This window comes from Mixophyes fleayi (genome assembly GCF_038048845.1).
Source record: "Mixophyes fleayi isolate aMixFle1 chromosome 4 unlocalized genomic scaffold, aMixFle1.hap1 SUPER_4_unloc_3, whole genome shotgun sequence".
Taxonomy (NCBI): domain Eukaryota; kingdom Metazoa; phylum Chordata; class Amphibia; order Anura; family Limnodynastidae; genus Mixophyes; species Mixophyes fleayi.
The window spans coordinates 612,099-630,793 of NW_027445889.1; the positions used below are offsets into that span (position 1 = coordinate 612,099).

General features: G+C 39.4%; 5 non-coding genes across 5 annotated transcripts; all 5 read right to left on the reverse strand.

The window, feature by feature from the left end:
• Positions 1–9,532: 9,532 nt before the first annotated feature.
• Positions 9,533–9,605, reverse strand: TRNAV-AAC (transfer RNA valine (anticodon AAC)). The gene has a single exon. It is a non-coding gene; the product is annotated as a tRNA-Val (tRNA).
• A 4,352-nt stretch (positions 9,606–13,957) lies between these two features.
• On the reverse strand, positions 13,958–14,030 carry TRNAV-AAC (transfer RNA valine (anticodon AAC)). Its single transcript has one exon. It is a non-coding gene; the product is annotated as a tRNA-Val (tRNA).
• A 1,402-nt stretch (positions 14,031–15,432) lies between these two features.
• TRNAV-AAC (transfer RNA valine (anticodon AAC)) lies at positions 15,433–15,505 on the reverse strand. The gene has a single exon. It is a non-coding gene; the product is annotated as a tRNA-Val (tRNA).
• Positions 15,506–16,908: 1,403 nt separating this feature from the next.
• On the reverse strand, positions 16,909–16,981 carry TRNAV-AAC (transfer RNA valine (anticodon AAC)). The gene has a single exon. It is a non-coding gene; the product is annotated as a tRNA-Val (tRNA).
• Positions 16,982–18,384: 1,403 nt separating this feature from the next.
• On the reverse strand, positions 18,385–18,457 carry TRNAV-AAC (transfer RNA valine (anticodon AAC)). The gene has a single exon. It is a non-coding gene; the product is annotated as a tRNA-Val (tRNA).
• Positions 18,458–18,695: the final 238 nt, after the last annotated feature.

Here is an 18,695-nt window from a genome sequence, read left to right on the forward strand (position 1 = left end):
TGGAGCCTTTGGCTGTCAGTGCAACCTCTAAGTGGTCTCATAGCAATATGGCTGGTTAGACAACATAGAAAGACAGTGGTGAGGAAGTGTTGATTATGAGACTGACGTGCTACCTACTGTGCTAACGAGGCCGCTTCACTGTATGCACATAACGTTGAACAATGTTCTTCAATTCTATCTTCACTATTAACTAATTTATAAGAAGATGTTTTGTTATTCATAGTTATGTTTTGCTGCTGCTCTATGGTTAACTAATAAAATTAACCCCTTCCCGCTACAGGATGTAACGGTAATATCTTGTTCAATTTTAGGCAGGGAGTTACGGCAAGTCACAGATCCCTGTGTCATGACCAAGAACAATGATGAGTGGTTCCTAGCAGATAAATGGCTTCCGCACACCATTCAATAAAGAAGCTGGGATGCAATGGTCGCATCCCCTTTCTATGTCTCCCTGAAACCTCATTGACATCATCCCTTTGACTTGTTCCTGAAAGACATAGAGAGGTTAGGTGCCCGACAGGAGCTATTGCTAAGATATACAGGAGGCGTATGAAAATGATTGTTAAATCATATATGAAGGTGGATAGGTAGATGGTGTTGCAATGACATTAAAAGTTCCTGTTGATACAACTATTTACAAGATGTTATATCAATTTTACATCTCACATGTCCTATATAAACGGAGATCTAATGCTTGTTTCTGCCCGGTTTCGTACTGGGGACCTTTCGTGTGTTAGGGGAATGTGATAACCACTACACTACAGAAACACCAGCTGTGAGCTATGTTGACCTCTGCCACTGTAATAGAGAGGAATCCTTTCTGACATTTAATGATCTGTGTCTGGACTCAAATTGATAAAAGGATTTGATTATTTACACTGACTGTCTGAGGGTGTTATCCTACACACATCGAGGTATCCAGGGTCCCCATTTCCTAGTACTTCATTAGGGGTCCATCTTGGATGGTTGGTCACTTAGTAAAATCAGAATCCAGAGATAGTCCTTTCCCACCTTGTGTCTCATTATACCACATAGGTGTAGTATGATTGAATTCTGGTAAAATTTCCTAAATTATGGGGTGCCGTTCATTCTGTGTGACATTCAGACATTTTTGTATGTGTCTCACAGTGATTAAAGTGGTTTCCTCACGCTGGGAAGAAGGACAGGGAATATTGTCGTATTTCTTTTTCATAATTTTTTGATCTTTTCATTTGTTTTTTGTTTCATTTAAGTTTTACTCTTTTATTATTCTGTTGTAGACCTAGTATAGTTACAAGATCAAATTTACTATTGATGTATTGGTGTTAAGGAAGATCTGATCTCAACCTGAACACCCATAGTTGACACTACAGTCAACTAGCTATCTCCCATCACTATATGTGGAAGTGCACAGACACTTACACATTTTTAACATAGCACTCCCATTGAGTGACTAGGAGGGAAATAGCCATATGAATCAGTTCTTGCCCACTCATTGGAGCCTTTGGCTGTCAGTGCAACCTCTAAGTGGTCTCATAGCAATATGGCTGGCTTGACAACATAGAAAGACAGTGGTGAGGAAGTGTTGATTATGAGACTGACGTGCTACCTACTGTGCTAACGAGGCCGCTTCACTGTATGCACATAACGTTGAACAATGTTCTTCAATTCTATCTTCACTATTAACTAATTTATAAGAAGATGTTTTCTAATTCATGGTTATGTTTTGCTGCTGCTCTATGGTTAACTAATAAATTTAACCCCTTCCCACTACAGGATGTAACGGTAATGTCTTGTTGAATTTTAGGCAGGGAGTTACGGCAAGTCACAGATCCCTGTGTCATGACCAAGAACAATGATGAGTGGTTCCTGGCAGATAAATGGCTTCCGCACACCATTCAATAAAGAAGCTGGGATGCAATGGTCGCATCCCCTTTCTATGTCTCCCTGAAACCTCATTGACATCATCCCTTTGACTTGTTCCTGAAAGACATAGAGAGGTTAGGTGCCCGACAGGAGCTATTGCTAAGATATACAGGAGGCGTATGGAAATGATTGTTAAATCATATATGAAGGTGGATAGGTAGATGGTGTTGCAATGACATTAAAAGTTCCTGTTGATACAACTATATACAAGATGTTATATCAATTTTACATCTCACATGTCCTATATAAAATGAGATCTAACGCTTGTTACTGCCTGGTTTCGAACTGGGGACCTTTTGCGTGTTAGGTGAATGTGATAACCACTACACTACAGAAACACCAGCTGTGAGCTTTGTTGACCTCTGCCACTGTAATAGAGAGGGATCCTTACTGACATTTAATGATCTGTATCTGGACTCAAATTGATAAAAGGATTTGATTATTTACACTGACTGTCTGAGGCTGTTATCCTACACACATCGAGGTATCCAGGGTCCCCATTTCCTAGTACTTCATTAGGGGTCCATCTTGGATGGTTGGTCACTTAGTAAAATCAGAATCCAGAGATAGTCCTTTCCCACCTTGTGTCTCATTATACCACATAGGTGTAGTATGATTGAATTCTGGTATAATTTCCTAAATTATGGGGTGCTGTTCATTCTGTGTGACATTCAGCCATTTTTGTATGTGTCTCACAGTGATTAAAGTGGTTTCCTCACGCTTAGGAGAAGGACAGGGAATATTGTTGTATTTCGTTTTCATAATTTTTTGATCTTTTCATTTGTTTTTTGTTTCATTTAAGTTTTACTCTTTTATTATTACGTTGTAGACCTAGTATAGTTACAAGATCAAATTTACTATTGATGTATTGGTGTTAAGGAAGATCTGATCTCAACCTGAACACCCATAGTTGACACTACAGTCAACTAGCTATTTCCCATCACTATATGCGGAAGTGCACAGACACTTACACATTTTGAACACAGCACTCCCATTGAGTGACTAGGAGGGAAATAGCCATATGAATGAGTTCTTGCCCACTCATTGGAGCCTTTGGCTGTCAGTGCAACCTCTAAGTCGTCTCATAGCAATATGGCTGGTTTGACAACATAGAAAGACAGTGGTGAGGAAGTGTTGATTATGAGACTGACGCGCTACCTACTGTGCTAACGAGGCCGCTTCACTGTGTGCACATAATGTTGAACAATGTTTTTCAATTCTATCTTCACTATTAACTAATTTATAAGAAGTTGTTTTGTAATTCATAGTTATGTTTTGCTGCTGCTCTATGGTTAACTAATAAAATTAACCCCTTCCCGCTACAGGATGTAACGGTAATGTCTTGTTCAATTTTAGGCAGGGAGTAACGGCAAGTCACAGATCCCTGTGTCATGACCAGTGGTTCCTGGCAGATAAATGGCTTCCGCACACCATTCAATAAAGAAGCTGGGATGCAATGGTCGCATCCCCTTTCTATGTCTCCCTGAAACCTCATTGACATCATCCCTGTGACTTGTTCCTGAAAGACATAGAGAGGTTAGGTGCCCGACAGGAGCTATTGCTAAGATATACAGGAGGCGTATGGAAATGATTGTTAAATCATATATGAAGGTGTATAGGTAGATGGTGTTGCAATGACATTAAAAGTTCCTGTTGATACAACTATTTACAAGATGTTATATCAATTTTACATCTCACATGTCCTATATAAAAGGAGATCTAACGCTTGCTTCTGCCTGGTTTCGAACTGGGGACCTTTCGCATGTTAGGCGAATGTGATAACCGCTATACTACAGAAACAACAGCTGTGAGCTTTGTTGACCTCTGCCACTGTAATAAAGAGGGATCCTTACTGACATTTAATGATCTGAATCTGGACTCAAATTGATAAAAGGATTTGATTATTTACACTGACTGTCTGAGTTTGTTATCCTACACACATCGAGGTATCCAGGGTCCCCATTTCCTAGTACTTCATTAGGGATCCATCTTGGAAGGTTGGTCACTTAGTAAAATCAGAATCCAGAGATAGTCCTTTCCCACCTTGTGTCTCGTTATACCACATAGGTGTAGTATGATTGAATTCTGGTAAAATTTCCTAAATTATGGGGTGCCGTTCATTCTGTGTGACATTCAGACATTTTTGTATGTGTCTCACAGTGATTAAAGTGGTTTCCTCACGCTGGGGAGAAGGACAGGGAATATTGTCGTATTTCGTTTTCATAATTTTTTGATCTTTTCATTTGTTTTTTGTTTCATTTAAGTTTTACTCTTTTATTATTCCGTTGTAGACCTAGTATAGTTACAAGATCAAATTTACTATTGATGTATTGGTGTTAAGGAAGATCTGATCTCAACCTGAACACCCATAGTTGACACTACAGTCAACTAGCTATCTCCCATCACTATATGCGGAAGTGCACAGACACTTACACATTTTGAACACAGCACTCCCATTGAGTGACTAGGAGGGAAATAGCCATATGAATCAGTTCTTGCCCACTCATTGGAGCCTTTGGTTGTCAGTGCAACCTCTACGTCGTCTCATAGCAATATGGCTGGTTTGACAACATAGAAAGACAGTGGTGAGGAAGTGTTGATTATGAGACTGACGTGCTACCTACTGTGCTAACGAGGCCGCTTCACTGTATGCACATAAAGTTGAACAATGTTTTTCAATTCTATCTTCACTATTAACTAATTTATAAGAAGATGTTTTATAATTCATAGTTATGTTTTGCTGCTGCTCTATGGTTAACTAATAAAATTAACCCCTTCCCGCTACAGGATGTAACGGTAATGTCTTGTTCAATTTTAGGCAGGGAGTTACGGCAAGTCACAGATCCCTGTGTCATGATCAAGAACAATGATGAGTGGTTCCTGGCAGATAAGTGGCTTCTGCGCACCATTCAATAAAGAAGCTGGGATGCAATGGTCGCATCCCCTTTTTATGTCTCCCTGAATCCTCATTGACATCATCCCTGTGACTTGTTCCTGAAAGACATAGAGAGGTTAGGTGCCCGACAGGAGCTATTGCTAAGATATACAGGAGGCGTATGGAAATGATTGTTAAATCATATATGAAGGTGGATAGGTAGATGGTGTTGCAATGACATTAAAAGTTCCTGTTGATACAACTATTTACAAGATTTTATATCAATTTTACATCTCACATGTCCTATATAAAATGAGATCTAATGCTTGTTTCTGCCTGGTTTTGAACTGGGGACCTTTCATGTGTTAGGTGAATGTGAGAACCACTACACTACAGAAACACCAGCTATGAGCTTTATTGACCTTTGCCACTGTAATAGAGAGGGATCCTTACTGACATTTAATGATCTGTATCTGGACTCAAATTGATAAAAGGATTTGATTATTTACACTGACTGTCTGAGGCTGTTATCCTACACACATCGAGGTATCCAGGGTCCCCATTTCCTAGTACTTCATTAGGGGTCCATCTTGGATGGTTGGTCACTTAGTAAAATCAGAATCCAGAGATAGTCCTTTCCCACCTTATGTCTCATTATACCACATAGGTGTAGTATGATTTAATTCTGGTATAAATTTCTAAATTATGGGGTGCCGTTCATTCTATGGGACATTTAGACATTTTTGTATGTGTCTCACAGTGATTAAAGTGGTTTCCTCACGCTGGGGAGAAGGACAGGAAATATTGTCGTATTTCGTTTTCATAATTTTTTGATCTTTTCATTTGTTTTTTGTTTCATTTAAGTTTTACTCTTTTATTATTCTGTTGTAGACCTAGTATAGTTACAAGATCAAATTTACTATTGATGTATTGGTGTTAAGGAAGATCTGATCTCAACCTGAACACCCATAGTTGACACTACAGTCAACTAGCTATCTCCCATCACTATATGCGGAAGTGCACAGACACTTACACATTTAGAACACAGCACTCCCATTGAGTGACTAGGAGGGAAATAGCCATATGAATCAGTTCTTGCCCACTCATTGGAGCCTTTGGCTGTCAGTGCAACCTCTAAGTCGTCTCATAGCAATATGGCTGGTTTGACAACATAGAAAGACAGTGGTGAGGAAGTGTTGATTATGAGACTGACGCGCTACCTACTGTGCTAACGAGGCCGCTTCACTGTATGCACATAACGTTGAACAATGTTTTTCAATTCTATCTTCACTATTAACTTATTTATAAGAAGATGTTTTGTTATTCATAGTTATGTTTTGCTGCTGCTCTATGGTTAACTAATAAAATTAACCCCTTCCCGCTACAGGATGTAACGGTAATGTCTTGTTCAATTTTAGGCAGGGAGTTACGGCAAGTCACAGATCCCTGTGTCATGACCAAGAACAATGATGAGTGGTTCCTGGCAGATAAATGGCTTCCGCACACCATTCAATAAAGAAGCTGGGATGCAATGGTCGCATCCCCTTTCTATGTCTCCCTGAAACCTCATTGACATCATCCCTGTGACTTGTTCCTGAAAGACATAGAGAGGTTAGGTGCCCGACAGGAGCTATTGCTAAGATATACAGGAGGCGTATGGAAATGATTGTTAAATCATATATGAAGGTGGATAGGTAGATGGTGTTGCAATGACATTAAAAGTTCCCGTTGATACAACTATTTACAAGATGTTATATCAATTCTACATCTCACATGTCCTATATAAAAGGAGATCTAATTCTTGTTTCTGTCTGGTTTTGAACCGGGGATCTTTCGCATGTTAGGCGAATGTGATAACCACTACACTACAGAAACACCAGCTGTGAGCTTTGTTGACCTCTGCCACTGTAATAGAGAGGGATCCTTACTGACATTTAATGATCTGTATCTGGACTAAAATTGATAAAAGGATTTGATTATTTACACTGACTGTCTGAGGGTGTTATCCTACACACATCGAGGTATCCAGGGTCCCCATTTCCTAGTACTTCATTAGGGGTCCATCTTGGATGGTTGGTCACTTAGTAAAATCAGAATCCAGAGATAGTCCTTTCCCACCTTATGTCTCATTATACCACATAGGTGTAGTATGATTGAATTCTGGTATAATTTCCTAAATTATGAGGTGCCGTTCATTCTGTGTGACATTCAGACATTTTTGTATGTGTCTCACAGTGATTAAAGTGGTTTCCTCACGCTGGGGAGAAGGACAGGGAATATTGTCGTATTTCGTTTTCATAATTTTTTGATCTTTTCATTTGTTTTTTATTTCATTTAAGTTTTACTCTTTTATTATTCTGTTGTAGACCTAGTATAGATACAAGATCAAATTTACTATTGATGTATTTGTGTTAAGGAAGATCTGATCTCAACCTGATCACCCATAGTTGAAACTACAGTCAACTAGCTATCTCCCATCACTATACGCGGAAGTGCACAGACACTTACACATTTTGAACACAGCACTCCCATTGAGTGACTAGGAGGGAAATAGCCATATGAATCAGTTCTTGCCCACTCATTGGAGCCTTTGGCTGTCAGTGCAACCTCTAAGTAGTCTCATAGCAATATGGCTGGTTTGACAACATAGAAAGACAGTGGTGAGGAAGTGTTGATTATGAGACTGATGTGCTACCTACTGTGCTAACGAGGCCGCTTCACTGTATGCACATAACGTTGAACAATGTTCTTCAATTCTATCTTCACTATTAACTAATTTATAAGAAGATGTTTTGTAATTCATAGTTATGTTTTGCTGCTGCTCTATGGTTAACTAATAAAATTAACCCCTTCCCGCTACAGGATGTAACGGTAATGTCTTGTTCAATTTTAGGCAGGGAGTTACGGCAAGTCACAGATCCCTGTGTCATGACCAAGAACAATGATGAGTGGTTCCTGGCAGATAAATGGCTTCCGCACACCATTCAATAAAGAAGCTGGGATGCAATGGTCGCATCCCCTTTCTATGTCTCCCTGAATCCTCATTGACATCATCCCTGTGACTTGTTCCTGAAAGACATAGAGAGGTTAGGTGCCTGACAGGAACTATTGCTAAGATATACAGGAGGCCTATGGAAATGATTGTTAAATCATATATGAAGGTGGAAAGGTAGATGGTGTTGCAATGACATTAAAAGTTCCTGTTGATACAACTATTTACAAGATGTTATATCAATTTTACATCTCACATGTCCTATATAAAAGGAGATCTAACGCTTGCTTCTGCCTGGTTTCGAACTGGGGACCTTTCGCATGTTAGGCGAATGTGATAAACGCTATACTACAGAAACAACAGCTGTGAGCTTTGTTGACCTCTGCCACTGTAATAAAGAGGGATCCTTACTGAAATTTAATGATCTGAATCTGGACTCAAATTGATAAAAGGATTTGATTATTTACACTGACTGTCTGAGTTTGTTATCCTACACACATCGAGGTATCCAGGGTCCCCATTTCCTAGTACTTCATTAGGGATCCATCTTGGAAGGTTGGTCACTTAGTAAAATCAGAATCCAGAGATAGTCCTTTCCCACCTTGTGTCTCGTTATACCACATAGGTGTAGTATGATTGAATTCTGGTAAAATTTCCTAAATTATGGGGTGCCGTTCATTCTGTGTGACATTCAGACATTTTTGTATGTGTCTCACAGTGATTAAAGTGGTTTCCTCACGCTGGGGAGAAGGACAGGGAATATTGTTGTATTTCGTTTTCATAATTTTTTGATCTTTTCATTTGTTTTTTGTTTCATTTAAGTTTTACTCTTTTATTATTCCGTTGTAGACCTAGTATAGTTACAAGATCAAATTTACTATTGATGTATTGGTGTTAAGGAAGATCTGATCTCAACCTGAACACCCATAGTTGACACTACAGTCAACTAGCTATCTCCCATCACTATATGCGGAAGTGCACAGACACTTACACATTTTGAACACAGCACTCCCATTGAGTGACTAGGAGGGAAATAGCCATATGAATCAGTTCTTGCCCACTCATTGGAGCCTTTGGTTGTCAGTGCAACCTCTACGTCGTCTCATAGCAATATGGCTGGTTTGACAACATAGAAAGACAGTGGTGAGGAAGTGTTGATTATGAGACTGACGCGCTACCTACTGTGCTAACGAGGCCGCTTCACTGTATGCACATAACGTTGAACAATGTTTTTCAATTCTATCTTCACTATTAACTAATTTATAAGAAGATGTTTTATAATTTATAGTTATGTTTTGCTGCTGCTCTATGGTTAACTAATAAAATTAACCCCTTCCCGCTACAGGATGTAACGGTAATGTCTTGTTCAATTTTAGGCAGGGAGTTACGGCAAGTCACAGATCCCTGTGTCATGATCAAGAACAATGATGAGTGGTTCCTGGCAGATAAGTGGCTTCTGCGCACCATTCAATAAAGAAGCTGGGATGCAATGGTCGCATCCCCTTTTTATGTCTCCCTGAATCCTCATTGACATCATCCCTGTGACTTGTTCCTGAAAGACATAGAGAGGTTAGGTGCCCGACAGGAGCTATTGCTAAGATATACAGGAGGCGTATGGAAATGATTGTTAAATCATATATGAAGGTGGATAGGTAGATGGTGTTGTAATGACATTAAAAGTTCCTGTTGATACAACTATTTACAAGATGTTATATCAATTTTACATCTCACATGTCCTATATAAAAGGAGATCTAATGCTTGTTTCTGCCTGGTTTTGAACCAGGGACCTTTCGCGTGTTAGGCAAATGTGATAACCACTACACTACAGAAACACCAGCTGTGAGTTTTGGTGACCTCTGCCACTGTAATAGAGAGGGATCCTTACTGACATTTAATGATCTGTATCTGGACTCAAATTGATAAAAGGATTTGATTATTTACACTGACTGTCTGAGGGTGTTATCCTACACACATCGAAGTATCCAGGGTCCCCATTTCCTAGTACTTCATTAGGGGTCCATCTTGGATGGTTGGTCACTTAGTAAAATCAGAATCCAGAGATAGTCCTTTCCCACCTTGTGTCTCATTATACCACATAGGTGTAGTATGATTGAATTCTGGTATAATTTCCTAAATTATGGGGTGCCGTTCATTCTGTGTGTCATTCAGAAATTTTTGTATGTGTCTCACAGTGATTAAAGTGGTTTCCTCACGCTGGGGAGAAGGACAGGGAATATTGTCGTATTTCGTTTTCATAATTTTTTGATCTTTTCATTTGTTTTTTGTTTCATTTAAGTTTTACTCTTTTATTATTCCGTTGTAGACCTAGTATAGTTACAAGATCAAATTTACTATTGGTGTATTGGTGTTAAGGAAGATCTGATCTCAACCTGAACACCCATAGTTGACACTACAGTCAACTAGCTATCTCCCATCACTATATGCGGAAGTGCACAGACACTTACACATTTTGAACACAGCACTCCCATTGAGTGACTAGGAGGGAAATAGCCATATGAATCAGTTCTTGCCCACTCATTGGAGCCTTTGGCTGTCAGTGCAACCTCTAAGTCGTCTCATAGCAATATTGCTGGTTTGACAACATAGAAAGACAGTGGTGAGGAAGTGTTGATTATGAGACTGACGCGCTACCTACTGTGCTAACGAGGCCGCTTCACTGTATGCACATAACGTTGAACAATGTTCTTCAATTCTATCTTCACTATTAACTAATTTATAAGAAGATGTTTTGTAATTCATAGTTATGTTTTGCTGCTGCTCTATGGTTAACTAATAAAATTAACCCCTTCCCGCTACAGGATGTAACGGTAATGTCTTGTTCAATTTTAGGCAGGGAGTTACGGCAAGTCACAGATCCCTGTGTCATGACCAAGAACAATGATGAGTGGTTCCTGGCAGATAAATGGCTTCCGCACACCATTCAATAAAGAAGCTGGGATGCAATGGTCGCATCCCCTTTCTATGTCTCCCTGAAACCTCATTGACATCATCCCTGTGACTTGTTCCTGAAAAACATAGAGAGGTTAGGTGCCCGACAGGAGCTATTGCTAAGATATACAGGAGGCGTATGGAAATAATTGTTAAATCATATATGAAGGTGGATAGGTAGATGGTGTTGTAATGACATTAAAAGTTCCTGTTGATACAACTATTTACAAGATGTTATATCAATTTTACATCTCACATGTCCTATATAAAAGGAGATCTAACGGTTGTTTCTGCCTGGTTTTGAACCAGGGACCTTTTGCGTGTTAGGCGAATGTGATAACCACTAAACTACAGAAACACCAGCTGTGAGCTTTGGTGACCTTTGCAACTGTAATAGAGAAGGATCCTTACTGACATTTAATGATCTGTATCTGGACTCAAATTGATAAAAGGATTTGATTATTTACACTGACTGTCTGAGGGTGTTATCCTACACACATCGAGGTATCCAGGGTCCCCATTTCCTAGTACTTCATTAGGGGTCCATCTTGGATGGTTGGTCACTTAGTAAAATCAGAATCCAGAGATAGTCCTTTCCCACCTTGTGTCTCATTATACTACATAGGTGTAGTATGATTGAATTCTGGTATAATTTCCTAAATTATGGGGTGCCGTTCATTCTGTGTGGCATTCAGAAATTTTTGTATGTGTCTCACAGTGATTAAAGTGGTTTCCTCACGCTGGGGAGAAGGACAGGGAATATTGTCGTATTTCGTTTTCATAATTTTTTGATCTTTTCATTTGTTTTTTGTTTCATTTAAGTTTTACTCTTTTATTATTCCGTTGTAGACCTAGTATAGTTACAAGATCAAATTTACTATTGATGTATTGGTGTTAAGGAAGATCTGATCTCAACCTGAACACCCATAGTTGACACTACAGTCAACTAGCTATCTCCCATCACTATATGCGGAAGTGCACAGACACTTACACATTTTGAACACAGCACTCCCATTGAGTGACTAGGATGGAAATAGCCATATGAATCAGTTCTTGCCCACTCATTGGAGCCTTTGGCTGTCAGTGCAACCTCTAAGTCATCTCATAGCAATATTGCTGGTTTGACAACATAGAAAGACAGTGGTGAGGAAGTGTTGATTATGAGACTGACGCGCTACCTACTGTGCTAACGAGGCCGCTTCACTGTATGCACATAACGTTGAACAATGTTCTTCAATTCTATCTTCACTATTAACTAATTTATAAGAAGATGTTTTGTAATTCATAGTTATGTTTTGCTGCTGCTCTATGGTTAACTAATAAAATTAACCCCTTCCCGCTACAGGATGTAACGGTAATGTCTTGTTCAATTTTAGGCAGGGAGTTACGGCAAGTCACAGATCCCTGTGTCATGACCAAGAACAATGATGAGTGGTTCCTGGCAGATAAATGGCTTCCGCACACCATTCAATAAAGAAGCTGGGATGCAATGGTCGCATCCCCTTTCTATGTCTCCCTGAAACCTCATTGACATCATCCCTGTGACTTGTTCCTGAAAAACATAGAGAGGTTAGGTGCCCGACAGGAGCTATTGCTAAGATATACAGGAGGCGTATGGAAATAATTGTTAAATCATATATGAAGGTGGATAGGTAGATGGTGTTGTAATGACATTAAAAGTTCCTGTTAATACAACTATTTACAAGATGTTATATCAATTTTACATCTCACATGTCCTATATAAAAGGAGATCTAATGCTTGTTTCTGCCCGGTTTTGAACCGGGCACCTTTCGCGTGTTAGGCGAATGTGATAACCACTACATTACAGAAACACCAGCTGTGAGCTTTGTTGACCTCTGCCACTGTAATAGAGAGGGATCCTTACTGACATTTAATGATCTGTATCTGGACTCAAATTGATAAAAGGATTTGATTATTTACACTGAATGTCTGAGGGTGTTATCCTACACACATCGAGGTATCCAGGGTCCCCATTTCCTAGTACTTCATTAGGGGTCCATCTTGGATGGTTGGTCACTTAGTAAAATCAGAATCCAGAGATAGTCCTTTCCCACCTTGTGTCTCATTATACCACATAGGTGTAGTACAATTGAATTCTGGTATAATTTCCTAAATTATGGGGTGCCGTTCATTCTGTGTGACATTCAGACATTTTTGTATGTGTCTCACAGTGATTAAAGTGGTTTCCTCACGCTGGGGAGAAGGACAGGGAATATTGTCGTATTTCGTTTTCATAATTTTTTGATCTTTTCATTTGTTTTTTGTTTCATTTAAGTTTTACTCTTTTATTATTCCGTTGTAGACCTAGTATAGTTACAAGATCAAATTTATTATTGATGTATTGGTGTTAAGGAAGATCTGATCTCAACCTGAACACCCATAGTTGACACTACAGTCAACTAGCTATCTCCCATCACTATATGCGGAAGTGCACAGACACTTACACATTTTGAACACAGCACTCCCATTGAGTGACTAGGAGGGAAATAGCCATATGAATCAGTTCTTGCCCACTCATTGGAGCCTTTGGCTTTCAGTGCAACCTCTAAGTCGTCTCATAGCAATATGGCTGGTTTGACAACATAGAAAGACAGTGTTGAGGAAGTGTTGATTATGAGACTGACGCGCTACCTACTGTGCTAACGAGGCCGCTTCACTGTATGCACATAATATTGAACAATGTTCTTCAATTCTATCTTCACTATTAACTAATTTATAAGAAGATGTTTTGTAATTCATAGTTATGTTTTGCTGCTGCTCTATGGTTAACTAATAAAATTAACCCCTTCCCGCTACAGGATGTAACGGTAATGTCTTGTTCAATTTTAGGCAGGGAGTTACGGCAAGTCACAGATGCCTGTGTCATGACCAAGAACAATGATGAATGGTTCCTGGCAGAAAAATGGCTTCCGCACACCATTCAATAAAGAAGCTGGGATGCAATGGTCGCATCCCCTTTCTATGTCTCCCTGAAACCTCATTGACATCATCCCTGTGACTTGTTCCTGAAAGACATAGAGAGGTTAGGTGCCCGACAGGAGCTATTGCTAAGATATACAGGAGGCGTATGGAAATGATTGTTAAATCATATATGAAGGTGGATAGGTAGATGGTGTTGCAATGACATTAAAAGTTCCCATTGATACAACTATTTACAAGATGTTATATCAATTTTATATCTCACATGTCCTATATAAAATGAAATCTAATGCTTGTTTCTGCCCGGTTTTGAACCAGGGACCTTTCGCGTGTTAGGCGAATGTGATAACCACTACACTACAGAAACAACAGCTGTGAGCTTTGTTGACCTCTGCCACTGTAATAGAGAGGGATCCTTACTGACATTTAATTATCTGTATCTGGACTCAAATTGATAAAAGGATTTGATTATTTACACTGACTGTCTGAGGGTGTTATCCTACACACATCGAAGTATCCAGGGTCCCCATTTCCTAGTACTTCATTAGGGGTCCATCTTGGATGGTTGGTCACTTAGTAAAATCAGAATCCAGAGATAGTCCTTTCCCAACTTGTGTCTCATTATACCACATAGGTGTAGTATGATTGAATTCTGGTATAATTTCCTAAATTATGGGGTGCCGTTCATTCTGTGTGACATTCAGACATTTTTCTATGTGTCTCACAGTGATTAAAGTGGTTTCCTCACGCTGGGGAGAAGGACAGGGAATATTGTCGTATTTCGTTTTCATAATTTTTTGATCTTTTCATTTGTTTTTTGTTTCATTTAAGTTTTACTCTTTTATTATTCCGTTGTAGACCTAGTATAGTTACAAGATCAAATTTACTATTGATGTATTGGTGTTAAGGAAGATCTGATCTCAACCTGAACACCCATAGTTGACACTACAGTCAACTAGCTATCTCCCATCACTATATGCGGAAGTGCACAGACACTTACACATTTTGAACACAGCACTCCCATTGAGTGACTAGGAGGGAAATAGCCATATGAATCAGTTATTGCCCACTCATTGGAGCCTTTGGCTGTCAGTGCAACCTCTAAGTCGTCTCATAGCAATATGGCTGGTTTGACAACATAGAAAGACAGTGGTGAGGAAGTGTTTATTATGAGACTGACGCGCTACCTACTGTGCTAACGAGGCCGCTTCACTGTATGCACATAACGTTGAACAATGTTCTTCAATTCTATCTTCACTATTAACTAATTTTTAAGAAGATGTTTTCTAATTCATATTTATGTTTTGCTGCTGCTCTATAGTTAACTAATAAAATTAACCCCTTCCCGCTACAGGATGTAACGGTAATGTCTTGTTCAATTTTAGGCAGGGAGTTACGGCAAGTCACAGATCCCTGTGTCATGTCCAAGAACAATGATAAGTGGTTCCTGGCAGATAAATGGCTTCCGCACACCATTCAATAAAGAAGCTGGGATGCAATGGTCGCATCCCCTTTCTATGTCTCCCTGAAACCTCATTGACATCATCCCTGTGACTTGTTCCTGAAAGACATAGAGAGGTTAGGTGCCCGACAGGAGCTATTGCTAAGATATACAGGAGGCGTATGGAAATGATTGTTAAATCATATATGAAGGTGGATAGGTAGATGGTGTTGTAATGACATTAAAAGTTCCTGTTGATACAACTATTTACAAGATGTTATATCAATTTTACATCTCACATGTCCTATATAAAAGGAGATCTAACACTTGTTTCTGCCTGGTTTTGAACCAGGGACCTTTCGCGTGTTACGCGAATGTGATAACCACTACACTACAGAAACACCAGCTGTGAGCTTTTGGTGACCTTTGCCACTGTAATAGAGAGGGATCCTTACTGACATTTAATGATCTGTATCTGGACTCAAATTGATAAAAGGATTTGATTATTTACACTGACTGTCTGAGGGTGTTATCCTACACACATCGAGGTATCCAGGGTCCCCATTTCCTGGTACTTCATTAGGGGTCCATCTTGGATGGTTGGTCACTTAGTAAAATCAGAATCCAGAGATAGTCCTTTCCCACCTTGTGTCTCATTATACCACATAGGTGTAGTATGATTGAATTCTGGTATAATTTCCTAAATTATGGGGTGCCGTTCATTCTGTGTGACATTCAGACATTTTTCTATGTGTCTCACAGTGATTAAAGTGGTTTCCTCACGCTGGGGAGAAGGACAGGGAATATTGTCGTATTTCGTTTTCATAATTTTTTGATCTTTTCATTTGTTTTTTGTTTCATTTAAGTTTTACTCTTTTATTATTCCGTTGTAGACCTAGTATAGTTACAAGATCAAATTTACTATTGATGTATTGGTGTTAAGGAAGATCTGATCTCAACCTGAACACCCATAGTTGACACTACAGTCAACTAGCTATCTCCCATCACTATATGCGGAAGTGCACAGACACTTACACATTTTGAACACAGCACTCCCATTGAGTGACTAGGAGGGAAATAGCCATATGAATCAGTTATTGCCCACTCATTGGAGCCTTTGGCTGTCAGTGCAACCTCTAAGTCGTCTCATAGCAATATGGCTGGTTTGACAACATAGAAAGACAGTGGTGAGGAAGTGTTTATTATGAGACTGACGCGCTACCTACTGTGCTAACGAGGCCGCTTCACTGTATGCACATAACGTTGAACAATGTTCTTCAATTCTATCTTCACAATTAACTAATTTTTAAGAAGATGTTTTCTAATTCATATTTATGTTTTGCTGCTGCTCTATAGTTAACTAATAAAATTAACCCCTTCCCGCTACAGGATGTAACGGTAATGTCTTGTTCAATTTTAGGCAGGGAGTTACGGCAAGTCACAGATCCCTGTGTCATGTCCAAGAACAATGATAAGTGGTTCCTGGCAGATAAATGGCTTCCGCACACCATTCAATAAAGAAGCTGGGATGCAATGGTCGCATCCCCTTTCTATGTCTCCCTGAAACCTCATTGACATCATCCCTGTGACTTGTTCCTGAAAGACATAGAGAGGTTAGGTGCCCGACAGGAGCTATTGCTAAGATATACAGGAGGCGTATGGAAATGATTGTTAAATCATATATGAAGGTGGATAGGTAGATGGTGTTGTAATGACATTAAAAGTTCCTGTTGATACAACTATTTACAAGATGTTATATCAATTTTACATCTCACATGTCCTATATAAAAGGAGATCTAACACTTGTTTCTGCCTGGTTTTGAACCAGGGACCTTTCGCGTGTTACGCGAATGTGATAACCACTACACTACAGAAACACCAGCTGTGAGCTTTTGGTGACCTTTGCCACTGTAATAGAGAGGGATCCTTACTGACATTTAATGATCTGTATCTGGACTCAAATTGATAAAAGGATTTGATTATTTACACTGACTGTCTGAGGGTGTTATCCTACACACATCGAGGTATCCAGGGTCCCCATTTCCTGGTACTTCATTAGGGGTCCATCTTGGATGGTTGGTCACTTAGTAAAATCAGAATCCAGAGATAGTCCTTTCCCACCTTGTGTCTCATTATACCACATAGGTGTAGTATGATTGAATTCTGGTATAATTTCCTAAATTATGGTGTGCCGTTCATTCTGTGTGACATTCAGACATTTTTGTATGTGTCTCACAGTGATTAAAGTGGTTTCCTCACGCTGGGGAGAAGGACAGGGAATATTGTCGTATTTCGTTTTCATAATTTTTTGATCTTTTCATTTGTTTTTTGTTTCATTTAAGTTTTACTCTTTTATTATTCCGTTGTAGACCTAGTATAGTTACAAGATCAAATTTACTATTGATGTATTGGTGTTAAGGAAGATCTGATCTCAACCTGAACACCCATAGTTGACACTACAGTCAACTAGCTTTCTCCCATCACTATATGCGGAAGTGCACAGACACTTACACATTTTGAACACAGCACTCCCATTGAGTGACTAGGAGGGAAATAGCCATATGAATCAGTTCTTGCCCACTCATAAGGAGCCTTTGGCTGTCAGTGCAACCTCTACGTCGTCTCATAGCAATATGGCTAGTTTGACAACATAGAAAGAGAGTGGTGAGGAAGTGTTGATTATGAGACTGACGCGCTACCTACTGTGCTAACGAGGCCGCTTCACTGTATGCACATAACGTTGAACAATGTTCTTCAATTCTATCTTTACTATTAACTAATTTATAAGAAGATGTTTTGTAATTCATAGTTATGTTTTGCTGCTGCTCTATGGTTAACTAATAAAATTAACCCCTTCCCGCTACAGGATGTAACGGTAATGTCTTGTTCAATTTTAGGCAGGGAGTTACGGCAAGTCACAGATGCCTGTGTCATGACCAAGAACAATGATGAATGGTTCCTGGCAGAAAAATGGCTTCCGCACACCATTCAATAAAGAAGCTGGGATGCAATGGTCGCATCCCCTTTCTATGTCTCCCTGAAACCTCATTGACATCATCCCTGTGACTTGTTCCTGAAAGACATAGAGAGGTTAGGACCCGACAGGAGCTATTGCTAAGATATACAGGAGGCGTATGGAAATGATTGTTAAATCATATATGAAGGTGGATAGGTAGATGGTGTTGCAATGACATTAAAAGTTCCCATTGATACAACTATTTACAAGATGTTATATCAATTTTATATCTCACATGTCCTATATAAAATGAAATCTAATGCTTGTTTCTGCCCGGTTTTGAACCAGGGACCTTTCGCGTGTTAGGCGAATGTGATAACCACTACACTACAGAAACAACAGCTGTGCGCTTTGTTGACCTCTGCCACTGTAATAGAGAGGGATCCTTACTGACATTTAATGATCTGTATCTGGACTCAAATTGATAAAAGGATTTGATTATTTACACTGACTGACTGTCTGAGGGTGTTATCCTACACACATCGAGGTATCCAGGGTCCCCATTTCCTAGTACTTCATTAGGGGTCCATCTTGGATGGTTGGTCACTTAGTAAAATCAGAATCCAGAGATAGTC